We start from the raw sequence: 17,439 nt of genomic DNA, 5'->3' as shown, positions 1-17,439 counted from the left end.
CTATTTACAGTAACTGAATTACATCTATGTATATGTCAAGCTTTTGTGCTAGCAGCAGGGAGTATATAAAAAGCATATAAAAATATAACCAAGGTATATAAAGAAGTTATGCATAATACATTTGAAACAACATGGCACAGGGTATTACGTAAAAGGAATGGGGCCATGTCCTATCAAATGTATTATATATAACTTCTTTATATGCCTTGGTTTTTTTATATGCATTTATATATTTCCTTGCTGCTAGCACAGCAGCTTAACGTATCCATAGATGTGATTCAATTACTGTAAACTGTCAATCTGTGTTTTACAATAATCACATACAATACGTACATTTCTGAACATGTCATGGGATTATGCTTCCATGAAGAAGATATTGACATCTGCTAAAGTAATACCAAGTGAATTTGTGAATTTATGTGATATACTTCTTACACACACACACACACACACACACACACACACACACACACACACACACACACACACATTTAAATTTATAATATCCCTAATTCTGCACGCTTCTGAAGACGACTATTTGATTTGTCGAAAACGGTAAAGCGAATTAAAAATATATCTGCATCTGACGACTGAATTTTATTCTGAGAAATATATTAAACAATTCCTGAAAATTATAGCCATGAATAAAATAATACTGTATCTGCCACAATTAAGAAACGCGTGGGTTTGTTCGAAGTCAAATGTGGGCGCTCAGACAGGAAAATGTTACCCAAATGCGGCTGAAATCAGATTTCGTAGTCTAGCGAGCGAGCCACGCTTTTTTCCTTATTTGTCCGTCAGTGGCTGCTATCTGCTTTAGCGAACAAACTGTAACTAATAGTGACACAGCACACTAATTTACGAGAAGTGAGCTTTCAGCTTAATAAAGCAATGATCATTACAGTTCAAGGCCAGATTAGTATGTAGTGTGCACGTCGGCCACCAAACTGTACCTCATTGTTTCCACGTGGGAAAGCATAACCATCAAGAACAGCAAGGCTATATCATCAGATTTGAATCCGAGCAAGTTGTGAAAATTCTCGACGTGTGTGAGCAGTATGACTGCGTCTGAATACATGAAATTATAATTCGAACAACAATAATTCTGACTGTAATATAACCAAACAAAGGATTATGTTGTTGGAAAACATCATCTTCCTCGGCTAGAGTCAATGCCTCGCAATAGATATTAGGAAATGTCTATAGACCGGATTTATCGGAAAAGAACGGTCAATAAGAAGCGTTGTGGGTGTTCCTCGTAATTCTCATCCAAAGACGACCGTGTTTAACATGACTGACGCTTTATGGAAAAATGTATTCTTTTCAAAGTTTTTTGCCCGTTGGTACTACGTCTTTCACTGATATGCTCTCTTTAGTAAAATGATACCCTATAACATGAAGACAACTTAAATATCCTCTATACTCAGTCCGAGGCGACCCATCTGCTTGTGATTGGCTTCTCATCTGGAAATTACAGGACCGTACATTTTCACCACGAGCTTACAACCAACCATGATTATACAAAAAAATGTTCAGCATGACTACACCCTGTACCTAATTAAGTGACCAGCCCTGCGGTACCACCGTTTTCGTTAATGTCGATCTGCAGCACATTCGCGAGTGAACACCGTGAAAATGTAGCGTAAGAATCAACAAGCGCTGAGGACTAACTTAACGACACTTTCACACTTCTGCTGTCCTTACCTGTTCGTGTTTTTTTCGAGGACAGAGTGTAGGTCGGCACAATTCACAGCCACTGCTCGTGATAAATGACAGTAGTGCGATATACACTACAGAACGAACATACACAACCCTTCCACACGTTGCTGCTGAGAGACTGCAAGAAACGTAAATGAAACTGGCATTGAAACTAGTCTTGAAAACTGACCAATGTTGTGGTTTCGTTGTGCAGGATGCGAGTAAGAATTGCGCACACGGAACGTCACTGGCGTAATTGCAACGGCATGCTATCCGTACTCGAGATGACGCACGCACACCGCCGAAAACAAAAATGCAGTCTAAGGTCACCCAAGAACGATAATAGTCTATCAAAATACTGGTGTTTATTCAGCTTCCGGTATATTAAAAAATAAAGCAGAAATTTACTTTGAACTTGTTTCACAACTCGTGACAACAGTAGTCGCGCTGACCAACTTGCATCACAAAGAAGTACATCAGATCGGTTTTTTGTTAGAAGAAAAGAAGGGTTTTTATCCATTTATCGGCGCAACACCACCATTCTTTAGTCGCAGTTGTTGGATGCAATCCGACAGGCAAGCGAGAACGAGGGGGCTTTGAAGTATACCGTTTCTGCGTCTGTGTCCTGACTCAAATTCTACATATTTTCACAAGAAAAGAGAGACGGCCTTAATGGAGTCTGATTTCTCCCGCTCCCTCCCCTCCTAGACAAAAAGTTACCTCTCCTCTACTTTTGTTACATACGGGTCCACAACACAAATACGACGGTGCGACGCACAAAGATTCATTTCGGTTCTTCGCGTATAACGTGTTAAGTGAGAAGATGACTATCTTACACGATCACATCAAAAAAAATTTTTTACAAAATCAACACATAGTTCATTAGTAAATTGTGACTTCTCATTCGAGAATAGTCGAATCGAAACTGGGTCTCATGGACCTGAATAAAAATCCTGCACACCAGGGAAAATTATGCGATAATAATCAAATAAAAAAAGAACAATGCCACTCGTATAACAACAAATATTAAACGTTCCTCAGTTTAGAAATAGTTGCGGTTGTTTTATCAAATTAACTATTCCTTCATGCCTCAGGACCAAGTGATCCCTAGTTTTCGTCAGGTTTAATCATAAAGATATTTTCTCTCCAATTCCATTCGATACCGAGCGAAGTGGTGCAGTAGTTAGCACATTGGACTCGCAATCGGGAGGTCGACGGTTCAAACCCGCATCTGGCCATCCTGATTTAGGTTTTCCGTGATTTCTCTAAATCGCTTCTGGCAAATGCCGGCATGGTTCCTCTCAAAGGGCACGGTCAACTTCCTTCTCCATCCTTCCCTGATACGATGGGACCGATGACCCAGCTGCTTGATCTCCAAACAGGTACTTCCCGAAATGACTTGGTAACACTTAGATTTAAATTCTCTTTTTCAGTACAGTTTTTCGTGTTATTGACAGTCTACATTTTATATCCTCTTCACTTATGTTGTAGCCAGTTCTTTTGTTGCTCAAATAACAAAATTCGTCTATTACTTTTAGTGTCTCCTTTCCTAATTTCATTCCCTCAACACCGCCTCGTTTTATTCCACTACACACCGCTATTATTGATTGACTTTTATTCATGTTCGTCTCATAACCTCTCTTTAAGAAAATACGCATTCCATTAAATAGATCTTCTAAGTGAACTACCGTCTCTGACACAATTACAGTGTTATCTGCGACCTTAAGATTTAAATTTCTTCGCCTCGAACTTTAGGAAAAGTGTATCGGCTTTTATCAAAATCAATAGCAAAGAGATGAACATATTCCATGAGGATGCCAAATACACATATTTTAATAATAGGTGATTTTTCTGTAATATATCTGCAAGCTTTAACATCAATTCGTAGCAGGATGTACCCTGGTTTCAGCGACGCCAGAGGAGACGTGAGTATGGAATAGAATCGCAAACGCGAATTTAAATTTCGCGCGTGCATAAAATCTAAGGGGCCGTGCAGAAAAGCAATGCTTCTGATTTTTTTATTCAGTTCTCAATATCGGTTGAGGTATTACATGTCAAACACATTTATCAGTCGACTTTCCCACTTCGATGGAGAAAGTTGCAACCCTCTGCAGCGAGGGAGTTCAGAACTGTTGCGTGTAACATGGCGGTATGTGTGTAACTATGTCGGTGCGTGAGAAACAGCGTGCAGTAATCGAGTTTCTAAATGCTCAAAACGTGTTTCCAATTGAAATCCATCTCCTTGGGCATGACAATAGAAGACTACGACTTCAGCAACAATCCGACACACTGGGTCCACTGACATCTATAATCCTCCATACAGTCGCGACTTGGCCACATCTGATTTTCACCTATTTCCAAATCTTGAAGATACCTTCGAGGTTTTCACTTTGATAGTTATGACGTGGTGCAAGCAGAGGTGAAGTAGTGGCTCCATCAACAAAGTCTAACATTCTACTGTGACAATATCAACAAACTTGTATTTCGTTGGGAAAAATGTGTTGCCAGGGTGACTATGTTGAGAGATAAATATGTAGATACAAAGAATAAAGCCCCCCCCCCCCCCCCAATGAACCATGGACCCTGCCGTTGGTGGGGAGGCTTGCGTGCCTCAGCCATACAGATAGCCGTACCGTAGGTGCAACCACAACGAAGGGGTATCTGTTGAGAGGCCAGACAAACGTGTGGTCCCTGAAGAGGGGCAGCAGCCTTTTTAGTAGTTGCAGAGGCAACAGTCTGGATGATTGACGGATCTGGCCTTGTAACACTAACCAAAACGGCCTTGCTGTGCTGGTACTGCGAACGGCTGAAAGCAAGGGGAAACAACAGCCGTAATTTTTCCCATGCAGCTTTACTGTACGGTTAAATGATGATGGCGTCCTCTTGGGTAAAATATTCCGGAGGTAAAATAGTCCCCAATTCGGATCTCTGGGCGGGGACTACTCAGGAGGACGTTGTTATCAGGAGAAAGAAAACGCGTTCTACGGATCGGAGCGTGGAATGTCAGATCCCTTAATCGGGCAGGTCGGTTACAAAATTTAAAAAGGGAAATGGGTAGGTTAAAGTTAGATATAGTGGTAATTAGCGAAGTTCAGTGGCAGGAGGAACAGGACTTATGGGCAGGTGAATACAGGGTTATAAATACAAAATCAAATAGGAGTAATGCAGGAGTAGGTTTTGCAGGAGTAGGTTTAATAATGAATAGGAAAATAGGAATGCGGGTAAGCTACTACAAAAGGCATAGTGAACGCATTATTGTGGCCCCATGCCTACCACAGTAGCACAAGCTTATATGCCAACTAGCTCCGCAGATGACGAAGAGATTGATGAAATGTATGATAAGATAAAAGAAATTATTCAGATAATGAAGGGAGACGAAAATTTAATAGTCATGGGTGACTGGAACTCGATAGTAGGAAAAGGAAGAGAAGGAAACGTAGTAGGTGAATATGGAACGGGAGTAAGGAATGAAAGAGGAAGCCGCCTGGTAGAAGTTTTGCACAGAGCATAACTTAATCATAGCTAACACTTCGTTCAAAAATCATGAAAGAAGGTTGTATACATGGAAGAAGCCTGGAGATACTGGAAGGTCTCAGATAGATTATATAATGATAAGACAGAGATTCAGGAACCAGGTTTTAAATTGTAAGACATTTCCAGGAGTATATGTGGACTCTGACCACAATCTATTGGTTGTGAACTGTAGATTAAAACTGAAGAAACTACAAAAAAGTGGGAATTTGAGGAGATGGGACCTGGATAAACTGAAAGAAGGTTTTAGAGAGTTTCTGGGGGAGCATTAGGGAAGGATTGACGAGAATGGTGGAAAGAAATACGTTATAAGAATGGGTAGCTTTGAGAGATGAAATAGTGAAGCAGAGGATCAAGTACGTAAAAACACGATGGCTGATAGAAATACTTGGGTAAGAGAAGAGATACTGAATTTAATTGATGAAAGGAGAAAATACAAAAATGCAGTAAATGAAGCAGGCAAAAAGGATTACAAAATTCTCAAAAATGAGATCGACAGTAAGTGCAAAATGGCTAAGCGGGGATGGCTAGAGGACAAATGTAAGGATGTAGCGGCGCATATCACTAGGGGGTGAGACAGATACTGCCTAAAGGAAAATTAAAGAGACCTTTGGAGACAAGAGAACCACTTGCATGAATATCAAGAACTCAGATGGAACCCAGTTCTAAGCAAAGAAGGGAAAGCAGAAAGGAGGAATGGAGTATATACACTCCTGGAAATGGAAAAAAGAACACATTGACACCGGTGTGTCAGACCCACCATACTTGCTTCGGACACTGCGAGAGGGCTGTACAAGCAATGATCACACGCACGGCACAGCGGACACACCAGGAACCGCGGTGTTGGCCGTCGAATGGCGCTAGCTGCGCAGCATTTGTGCACCGCCGCCGCCAGTGTCAGCCAGTTTGCCGTGGCATACGGAGCTCCATCGCAGTCTTTAACACTGGTAGCATGCCGCGACAGCGTGGACGTGAACCGTATGTGCAGTTGACGGACTTTGAGCGAGGGCGTATAGTGGGCATGCGGGAGGCCGGGTGGACGTACCGCCGAATTGCTCAACACGTGGGGCGTGAGGTCTCCACAGTACATCGATGTTGTCGCCAGTGGTCGGCGGAAGGTGCACGTGCCCGTCGACCTGGGACCGGACCGCAGCGACGCACGGATGCACGCCAAGACCGTAGGATCCTACGCAGTGCCGTAGGGGACCGCACCGCCACTTCCCAGCAAATTAGGGACACTGTTGCTCCTGGGGTATCGGCGAGGACCATTCGCAACCGTCTCCATGAAGCTGGGCTACGGTCCCGCACACCGTTAGGCCGTCTTCCGCTCACGCCCCAACATCGTGCAGCCCGCCTCCAGTGGTGTCGCGACAGGCGTGAATGGAGGGACGAATGGAGACGTGTCGTCTTCAGCGATGAGAGTCGCTTCTGCCTTGGTGCCAATGATGGTCGTAGGCGTGTTTGGCGCCGTGCTGGTGAGCGCCACAATCAGGACTGCATACGACCGAGGCACACAGGGCCAACACCCGGCATCATGGTGTGGGGAGCGATCTCCTACACTGGCCGTACACCACTGGTGATCGTCGAGGGGACACTGAATAGTGCACGGTAAATCCAAATCGTCATCGAACCCATCGTTCTACCATTCCTAGACCGGCAAGGGAACTTGCTGTTCCAACAGGACAATGCACGTCCGCATGTATCCCGTGCCACCCAACGTGCTCTAGAAGGTGTAAGTCAACCACCCTGGCCAGCAAGATCTCCCGATCTGTCCCCCATTGAGCATGTTTGGGACTGGATGAAGCGTCGTCTCACGCGGTCTGCACGTCCAGCACGAACGCTGGTCCAACTGAGGCGCCAGGAGGAAATGGCATGGCAAGCCGTTCCACAGGACTACATCCAGCATCTCTACGATCGTCTCCATGGGAGAATAGCAGCCTGCATTGCTTCGAAAGGTGGATATACACTGTACTAGTGCCGACATTGTGCATGCTCTGTTTCCTGTGTCTATGTGCCTGTGGTTCTGTCAGTGAGATCATGTGATGTATCTGACCCCAGGAATGTGTCAATAAAGTTTCCCCTTCCTGGAACAATGAATTCACGGTGTTCTTATTTCAATTTCCAGGAGTGTAGAGGGACGACGTTCTTGAGGACAATATTATGGAAATGGAAGAGAATGTAGATGAAGATGAAATGGGAGATATGATACTGCGTGAAGAGTTTCACAGAGCACTGAAAGACCTAAGTCGAAACAAGGCCCCGGGAGTAGACAACATTCCATTAGAACTACTGACGCCCGTGGGAGAGTCAGGCCTAACAAAACTCTACCATCTGGTGAGCAAGATGTGTGAGACAAGCGGAATACCCTCAGATTTCAAGAAGAATATAATAATTCCAATACCAAAGAAGGAAGGCGTTGACAGGTGTGAAAATTATCGAACTATCAGTTTAATAAGTCACGGCTGCAAAATACTAACACGCTTTACAGACGAATGGAAAAACTGGTAGAAGCCGACCTCGGACAAGATCAGTTTGGATTCCGTATAAATGGTGGAACACGCGAGGCAATGCTGACCCTACGACTTATCTTAGAAAATAGATTAAGGAAAGGCAAACCTACGTTTCTAGCATTTGTAGACTTGGAGAAAGCTTTTGACAATGTTGACTGGAATACTCTCTTTCAAATTCTGAAGGTGGCAGGGGTAAAATACAGGGAGTGGAAGGCTATTTACAATTTGTACAGAAACCAGATGGCAGTTATAGGAGTCGAGGGGCATGAAAGGGAAGCAGCGGTTGGGAAGGGAGTGAGACAGGGTTGTAGCCTGTCCCCGATGTTATTCAATCTGTATATTGAGCAAGCAGTAAAGGAAACAAAAGAAAAATTCGGAGTAGGTATAAAAATCCATGGAGAAGAAACAAAAACTTTGAGGTTCGCCGATGACACTGTTATTCTGTCAGAGACAGCAAAGGACTTGGAAGAGCAGTTGAACGGAATGGACAGTGTCTTGAAAGGAGGATATAAGATGAACATCAACACAAGCAAAACGAGGATAATGGAATGTAGTCGAATTAAATCGGGTGATGCTGCGGGAATTATATTAGGAAGTGAGACGCTTAAAGTAGTAAATGAGTTTTGCTATTTGGGGAGCAAAGTAACTGATGATGGTCGAAGAAGAGAGGATATAAAATGTAGACTGGCAATGGCAAGGAAAGAATTTCTGAAGAAGAGAGTATAGATTTAGGTGTCAGAAAGTCGTTTCTGAAAGTATTTGTATGGAGTGTAGCCATGTATGGAAGTGAAACGTGGACGATAAATAGTTTAGACAAGAAGAAAATAGAAGCTTTCGAAATGTGGTGCTACAGAAGAATGCTGAAGGTTAGATGGGTAGATCACATAACTAATGAGGAGGTATTGAACAGAATTGGAGAGATGAGAAATTTGAGGCACAACTTGACTAGAAGAAGGGATCGGTTGGTAGGGCATATTCTGAGGCATCAAGGGATCACCAATTTAGTATTGCAGGTCATCGTGGAGGGTAAAAAATCGTAGAGGGAGACCAAGAGATGAATACACTGAACATATTCAGAAGGATGTAGGTTACAATGAAGAAACTTGCACAGGATAGAGTAGCATGGAGAGCTGCATCAAACCAGTCTCTGGACTGAAGACCGCAACAACACATCTAACAATAAAGATGTATAATTGTTAATAAAGTTTGTATTATTTCAAAATATTTCAGAGTTGTCACATAAAAAACTCGGATGCATTACTTTCCAGCACGCCCTCGTTTACAGCAAGAATGTTAGGGTGTTCAAAATCACATCTTCGTCGAAGGTGACAACGGCGAACCGAAACGGGACTGGACGAGGATGGCGTTAGGAATCGATCGTTTCTTCACTGAAGGAATTCATCTGCAGCAACTTAGGTGAATCACTGGAGGGGGAGGGGGCCGGAGAATACGCGATCAGTAGCCACACAGGTACACTGCACACTTCGAGCAACTATATTTTATGTACGCACAAACAAAATTTTACATCGAAGAGGCTTTCAATTTTTTGTTTGGGTCATATTGTGCCAGAATTTAACTAAACAGTGTCCACGCCCGGTTCTCACCATAGTTTTCGAGGTTTTCCTTGTTAGCAAGGCAAATGCAGCGAATGGAAATTCGGTCCCAAATATTTCCAACTAGTTCTCTCTCCTTCACTACTTAAGTCCTCCACTATCCGATGGGTTGTTACTCGAACAGCCAATTCCACCTTTTGGGGCAGGAAATGAAAAGTACACACTCAATAAAAATGATGCACCATGAAGGAATTGTCCGAATAGGGAGTAAATCGGTAGTGTGACGTGGATGTGCAGATAAACAAATTATTACAATTCCAGAAAAAAATTGGATGATTCAGAAGAAAGAGCTTCGCAAACTGAGCAGGTCAATAATTCGTTGGTCCACCTCTGGCTCTTACGCAAGCAGTTATTCGGCTTGGCATTGACTGACTGAGATGTTGGATGTCATTCTGAGGGATATCGTGTCAAATTCTGTCCAACTGGCGCGTTAGATGGTCAGAATCCCGAGCTGGTTGGATGGCCCGATGCGGCGACCTTGCTCGCCAAGGTAGGATTTGGCAAGCACGAAGACAAGCAGCAGAGACTCTCACCGTGTGCAGGCGAGCATTATCTTACTGAAATGTAAGCCCAGGATGGCTTGCCATTAAGGGCAAAAAATAAATAAAATAAAAAACAAAAGCGAATGACACCCAAAGAGGTCCTGCTATGAAAAGAAATGGCACCCCAGACCATCACTCCTGGTTGCTGGTTGTCGGGTCGTGTGGCGGACGACAGTCACGTTGGTATTCCATCGCTGCCCAGGGCGTCTCAATACACGTCTTCAGCCTGGAAACTCACTGACTGGAGTAGTCTTCAGCAACGAATCCCGCTTCGAACTGATCCCTGATGACTAGGGAAGACGTGTCTGGAGATGTCCCTATTTTACGTTTCTGCAAGATAAATGCCGCCCACACACGGCGGGAGTATCTACTGCTTGTCTTCGTACTTACGGTACCTAATCCTACTTCGGTCAGCAAGGTTGCCCGATGTCTCCCCAATTAAGAACGTCTGGAGCACTGTGGGCTGAGCCCTCCACGCGGCTTGGGTTCTTGACGATCTAAAGCGCCATTTAGACAGAATTTTTGCACGATATCCCTTAGGAGGGCATCCGCCAACTCTATCAATCAATTTCGAGCCGAGTAACTGGTTGGATAAGGGCCAGAGGTGGACTAACGCGTTACAGACTTTCTCAATTCTAAGGCTCTTTCTCTTGAATAAATCATCCAGTTTTTTCTGAAATTGTAATAATATGTGTGTGTACATGTACACTACATCTACCGATTTCCAGTCCATTCAGATGTTTTATCTTTTTTTGTCTTAGCGTGTGTTTTAACAAAATGGGGATCTGCACTCTATCAGTACTAAGAGTCCAGTGTCTTAACAGTGAGCAACCTAGCTTCATTTCGTAACAATAAATTCCCTCCCCAATTCTTGAAAAAATCGATCTACCGTGTATAAAACAGCTCCGAACGCCTGATTACAAACGAATTAATTAGTTAAATATTTGACATCAAGCACGTAAGCGAGATAATGTTTACAAAGCTTTGAAACAAGTGTTCTCGTTAAAAAACATGAGATTAGTATAGTCTGGGTAATTTGCGCTCAGTTTTAAGAAAAACATATCTCAATATTTATGACTGCGTATGTCTTGAACTCTAGATTAGATCAACTACTTGGTCAATGCATCATGAATACGATACTCAGTTATGATGTGGAACGTGTTAGATTAACAAAAGATTTCTTTACATGAAATAATTAATTTTTTTTCGATATAGTTTTACAGGTACCGGTGCACTCGGTCGTATATGTGGATACAGTGTGCAAAATGTGTTGCGCAAGAGGTAATGAATTAAAGCGTCACGCATGAAGCTGAAGTTTTACTGCATGAACAGCTAAAATGCAGTAAGCTATGAACTTCTTCCTTTTATTATTTTGTGAATGTCAAATACTGGGTGAATATAGTCCTACTTATTGTGTTAAACCTTTAACACAAGTTAACCGAACAACCATACGTCGTATTCTCATTACGAGTCTTATCAAGTCTTTAAGTTAGTTCACCGCGCAGGAAATGGCCGCCGTGCTCTAGGAAGAGACGATGAGGTTGCTTACGAGAGATAACGCTGTGCTTAAGGGGTCTGTCTCTACAAAAGCAGAAATACAAGGAGTAAACGGTCGATGAATTGTTCTATGCGTCCGAGTTTGATGTAATTTTAATTTTTGATATGTTAGACCCACATTAAACGCAATGTCGTCTACTAGTTGGAGTCTGTGGCGACCGAGAAAGAATCAATACCGGCCAAATGGATTCGATCTCTATCGATTCAATTACTTGCGTCAGCTACCTAGCCGAGTATTCTGGCGCATGTACAGCAAAGATGATTTCCCTCTGTCTCCTTCCGACTTTTCCTGAAGTGTAAAATGTGTATCTAAGTCGTGTGCATGACTGTGATAAGTGAGGGAGAGAGGGAAACCGGGTGTCTACTACGGTCATCTTTACGATATTGCAGCTCTTCGTGTTTTCTGTGCTTGTGCAGAAAAACTGAAGAGAATTTCCGCCTTATGCAAGGCATAGTTTACTTCTTTAGCAAATCACTAACAATAATTTAATGAATATTAAGTTAAATAAGCAATCTGAGTCTTGCATTCGACGGCGATATTCTCGGACATAGATTACGCTTCTCGAACAGCGCCAAGAGCTTACCGTCCCCGAACGGAGGGACGGATAATAAGCAACTGTTAACTTTCCTGCCGGATTGAAACTATACACACACCTGGGAATAGTACACAGAAACTTGCCTTCCGCGAACTTTTCTCTCAACCGCTGAGCTATCAAGGCACGTCCCACACGTCCTCGCAAATTAATTTCTGCCATAGCCTCTCCCCAACTTTGACAGATGTTTCCCCCACACTGTATTGATTTTAATCTGCCAGGAAGGTTCCGAAAAGCGCACGCTTCACTACATATTGAACCATTCATTTTCTCTAATCAGCAACAGTGTCACCTGCTCTTAAATACACGTGACAAAGCGTATACTTGTGCAAAGGTTTGTGATCAAGAACTTTACGCCACTATTTTCCCTCCTCTTGCCGGCGAAATACTATCGGCGAATATTTCTTCCACCATCGGGATACGAACCGAGTACTTAAAGAGTCGGGCGTCACGGCCCAAGTGTGCGCTACCGATCAGGGCTACAGAGGTAAGTATACACTAACGGGGGAAAATCACAGAACCACGAAATAATCAACAGAGAGTAATGAAATTTCTGGAATACACTTATCTCGGTAACATATTTAAGTTATTAACGTTGCAAGTTCAGAGGGTAATGTAATCGACAGAAAAGTCTTTGCAAATGTGGAATGCTGGTACACTAGTAACAGGTGTGACCGCTAGAATGTTGAATGCAAGCACGCAAACGTGCATGCATTGTGGAATACCGGTGTCGGTGTCAGTTTGTGCGACGGAGTTCCATGCCTGTTGCTCTTGGTAGGTCAATACAGGGACGGTTAATGCTGGATGCGGATGAAACTAGAGTTGTCGTCCGATGATGCCCCATGCATGATCGATTGGAGACAGATCTGTTCACCGAGTAGGCCAAGGTAATATATCGACACTTTGTAGCGCATGTTGGGTTACAACAGCGGTATGTGGGCGAGCGTTGTCCTGTTGGAAAACACCCACTGGAATGCCGTTCACGAATCGCAGCACAACAGGTCGGGAAAACACCCACTGGAAGTTGTTCATGAATAGCAGCACACGTCGAAATGACCAGACTGATGAACAAAGTTGCAGTCAGAGAGCGTGGATAACCACAAGAGTGTTCCTGCTGTCATAGGAAATCGTAATCCCAGATCATAACTCTAGGTGTAGGTCAAGTGTGTCTTGGCCCCAGACAGGTAGGTTGCAGGTGCTCAGCGGGCTTATACCTAACCCCACAGCACCATCCTAGGCACCAAGGCAGAACCGGTTTTCATCAGAAAACGCAACGGACTTCCGCTCTGCCCTCCCACTGAGCTCTCGTTGACACCACCGAAGTCGCAAATGGTGGTGGTTTATGGGCAGAGGAATGCACGCTACTGGGCGTCTGCCTTGGAGCTGTCGTTAAAGAAACCAATTTGTAACAGTTCGTTGTGCCACTGTGGTGCCAACAGCTGCTCAAATTGTTGCTGCAGATGCAGTGCGATGCTCGAGAGTCGTATGACGAACACGATGGTCTTCCCTCTCGGTAGTGCCACGTGGCGGTCAGGAGCCCGATCGTCTTGCAACCGTACCTTCTGGCGACCACCGCTGCCAGCAATCGAGTACAGTGGCTACATTTCTGCGAAGTCTTCCTGCAGTACCGCATAAGAAACTTCCAGCTACTCGTAGCCCTATTACACGACCTCGTCCAAACTCAATGAGGTGTTGTTAATGGTGTCGCCGTCTTTACTGACATCAACTCAGTACGTCCAATCTCAAAAATAACTAATGCTCACGACCGTTACAGCGCGTAGTGAAAGCAAACCTGATGTACCGTCATAGTGGCGCTACTAGCGCCGCTATTATGCGACTGGTACGAAATTTGAATAGACGACGTCATTCAGATGTAAAAACACACTACAAACTTTCGTTTATCTTGTGTTGGGACTTTTTACCCCTCAGTGCCTACAGTGAACATACTGAAACTTTTGTTTTCATTAACCGAGAACGGCCTTGCTTGGAGAGTAATGGGCTTGCTTTCGAACATCGTCCAAGAGGAAGAATAAGCGCGAAAAACAAGTTGGTCCAATAAACACAGTATAATTCGAATGGGTTCGTAAAGACAACGTAATCGAGTGTATTGCTGTGTAAATAATCCACATGTTTATCCACATATTTACGTGACACAGGCTCAAATGGCTCTGAGCACTATGGGACTTAACTGCTGAGGTCATCAGTCCCCCTAGAACTTAGAACTACTTAAACCTAACTAACCTAAGGACATCACACACATCCATGCCCGAGGCAGGATGCGAACCTGCGACCGTAGCGGTCGCGCAGTTCCAGACTGTAGCGCCTACAACCGCTCGGGCACTCCGGCCGGCACGTGACAAAGGAAGGCAATTTATCGGGAGTATCATGATTAGACTGTTATGACGCCATAGTAAACGCGAAGCGTATTCGAACGTGCCACGCCCCTGCACCGCCAACCTCCTCAGACATTACCTGCGATTAGTAGCTCTAACATAATGGGGCATTTGACTTTTAACAACATAAAACTGCCCACACTTTTACCGACGCGCAAATGCTTACCTCAACATCGTTCTTCCGCAACAAGGGACACAAGAAAAGGACCTGAATGTCTCCCGCATTCTCCGGATTCAGCACTACTCTATGCTACCTCTATACTACTACCTCTGTAACACTGGAACCCTAAAGCACAAACGATAAACGTGTTACACTGACAGGGCTCGGGGGATAAACAGAAAATGCAGTAACACTTTCAGGAATGTCTCTCAGGCAACAATTCGTCACAAGAAGGTCTACCTGCACGTTTTCGACAGCCATTTTGGGGAAGGACGGTAAATTTGTCTTACTTATCAATTTAGCATCATGTCTATAAAGCACCTGGGGATCCTTGCGAAACTTTCGTACTTTTATAATTTTAAATAATGACACTATTTGGAATAAGTGTAGTCGTTGGGATAAGGGTAGTTGTGGAAATGAAGAAAATATGGGGAGAGGAGGAGCTGCCATAATTGTCAGAAATGGTTTTCATTTCAAGAATATTGGTGTCAATAAATTTTGCTCAGAACAGCACTTAGAAGCTTGTACAACAGAAGTGAAATTTCATAATAAATTCTTTATACTCAAGTGTATACAGAGCACCTTTAGAAAACTTTAACATCTTCAAAAACAATCTGGCAGTTCTTTTAGCCCATCTCAAAGTAAAGAACAAGGAAATAGTGGTTGCTGGTGACTTTAATGTGGATTTATTCAAAAACTCTGTCAGAGAACAATTATCGCAACCAGTAACACTGTCATTCAATTTAATTCCGACTGTGAACTTTGCAACTAGGGTATGTAAATGCTCTGAGACTGCTGTTGATAATATCTTTGTAGAAAAATCTAGGGGGAAAAGCCATATCACAAAGCCAATAGTAAACGGGCTATCCAGTAATGACGTGCAGCATCTTATGTTAAATGTTGAAACTTGTCAGGATATAAAATCTATTACTGATCAGAGGATGGTAATAAATCAGTCAAAAGTTGAGAACTTTAGGAGAGTGCTCAAGGACATGGACTGGACAGATGTTTACAATACTTCTGTTTCAAATGGAAAATACAAAGCATTTATTTAATAAAGTTACTGCCTCATTTGAAAATCGTTTTCCCCTAAAGGTAACCTAAAGTAAACAGAAGTCGAAAAATAAACAATGGATTTCACAACGAATAAAGGTATCATGTGGGATAAAAAGGAAAGTGTATCTATTATCTAGGAACAGCTCTGATGTTAGCATTGTAATATATTACAAAGAATATTGTAAAATATTAAAGCAAGTAATCAGAAATCTATGTAGCTTCATTATGAGAAAAAGAAAATTACATCCGGTAACAAAATAAAAACAATAAGGGAAACAGTTAAAATAGACAGGTGTGACCAGAAAGGAAGAGGAACAACTAGCTATGAAAATAAATTAGACATTGATAACAAGTGCATGTAGTGTTGCAAACCTCTTAAACAAGTACTTTGTTTTTGTCACTGACAGCTTGAGGTTATCAGGTTCGGGAGTATCTGAGACCAATCTTTACACATAACTTCAGTAAAATGGAAATGACACTCACTCCTCCCAGGCAAGTAGCATCCATCATAAAATACTTAAAAATCAGAGTACTCCAGAGGTTATGATAACATATCAACGAAGTTAAGCAAAGACGAGTTGAATTCTATCTTAAGTTATTTGTGTAATCAATCTCTTATCAGTGGAACATTTCCAGACTGACTAAAACATGCCGAATCTAAGGCTCTTTACAAGAAGGGGGCGGGGGGGTAAAGATATACCGTCAAGCTATTGACCAGTTTCGCTTTTCCCAGCTTTTCCAAAATATTTGAAAAGGTTGTGGTCAAGCATCTGACTGCAAATAATTTATTGTCCGCCGGCCGGTGTGGCCAAACGGTTCTAGGCGCTTCAGTCTGGAACTGCGCGACCGCTACGGTCGCAGGTTCGAATCCTGCCTCGGGCATGGATGTGTGTGATGTCCTGCGGTTAGTTAGGTTTAAGTAGTTCTAAGTTCTAGGGGACTGATGACCTCAGAAGTTAAGTCCCATAGTGCTCAGAGCCATTTGATCCAATTTATTGTCCAAGCCACAGTTTAGGTTTCTTAAAGGTTCTGACAGAGAGAAAGCTATTTACACATACTTTGAGAATGTATTTAATTCATTAGATAACAAATTGGAGGCTACTGGCATTTTCCGTGATGTATCAAACGCCTTTCTCCGTGTGATCACAGCTTTCTCTAAAGTAAATTGGAATATTATGGTGTCACTGGCAGTGCTCCAAAATGCTTCAAGTTTCATTTAATGAACAGGAAACAAAGAGTGCCTTTGTGAAATACCTATGGAGTAAGTAATCAGTCTTCATCTGATTGGGAATTAATTACATATGGTTTTCTTCAAGGTTACATCTTGGGTCCACTGCTTTTTCTTGTGTAGATTAATGACCTCTGGTCTGATACGTTGCCAGATGTTAAATTAGACATAATGCAAACACTGCAATAAATAGCAAATCAAGATTTAGAAATGGCTGCTGATCAACTTTCACTGACATTAATAATGGTTTAAAGCTAATTCTTTGGAAAGACCCATTACATGCAGTTCGGAACCTGTACAAGATTTCCTTCCAGCATGTGTATAACATATAAAGACAAGGAGATAGAAGAGATTGACAGTGTTACAGTTCTGGGGTTACAACTCGATAGTAAATTCAGTTGGGAACTGCATGCCACAGAACTCCTTAAGCGGTTAAACAAGTCTGTACTTGCAATGTGAATGACAGCAAATGTAGGAGATATAAATATAAAAAACCTTACATACTTTCATTCTATTACGTAATATGGGCTCACACTTCAGCGTACCTTGTCAAACTGA

The 17,439-nt window shown here is 42.8% G+C and overlaps 2 protein-coding genes across 2 annotated transcripts in view; one reads left to right on the top strand and one right to left on the bottom strand.

The window, feature by feature from the left end:
- Positions 1 to 17,439, bottom strand: part of LOC126480987 (phospholipase DDHD2) — a 194,677-nt gene that overhangs the window by 127,422 nt on the left and 49,816 nt on the right. The window lies entirely within an intron of this gene.
- The window catches only part of LOC126480988 (uncharacterized), a 45,500-nt gene that overhangs the window by 778 nt on the left and 27,283 nt on the right, over positions 1 to 17,439 (top strand). The gene's annotated exons all lie outside the window — the stretch shown is intronic.

The sequence above is a fragment of the Schistocerca serialis genome, chromosome 5 (assembly GCF_023864345.2).
Source record: "Schistocerca serialis cubense isolate TAMUIC-IGC-003099 chromosome 5, iqSchSeri2.2, whole genome shotgun sequence".
NCBI classification, from domain to species: Eukaryota; Metazoa; Arthropoda; class Insecta; order Orthoptera; family Acrididae; genus Schistocerca; species Schistocerca serialis.
This window is presented reverse-complemented; position numbering and strand designations above follow the sequence as displayed.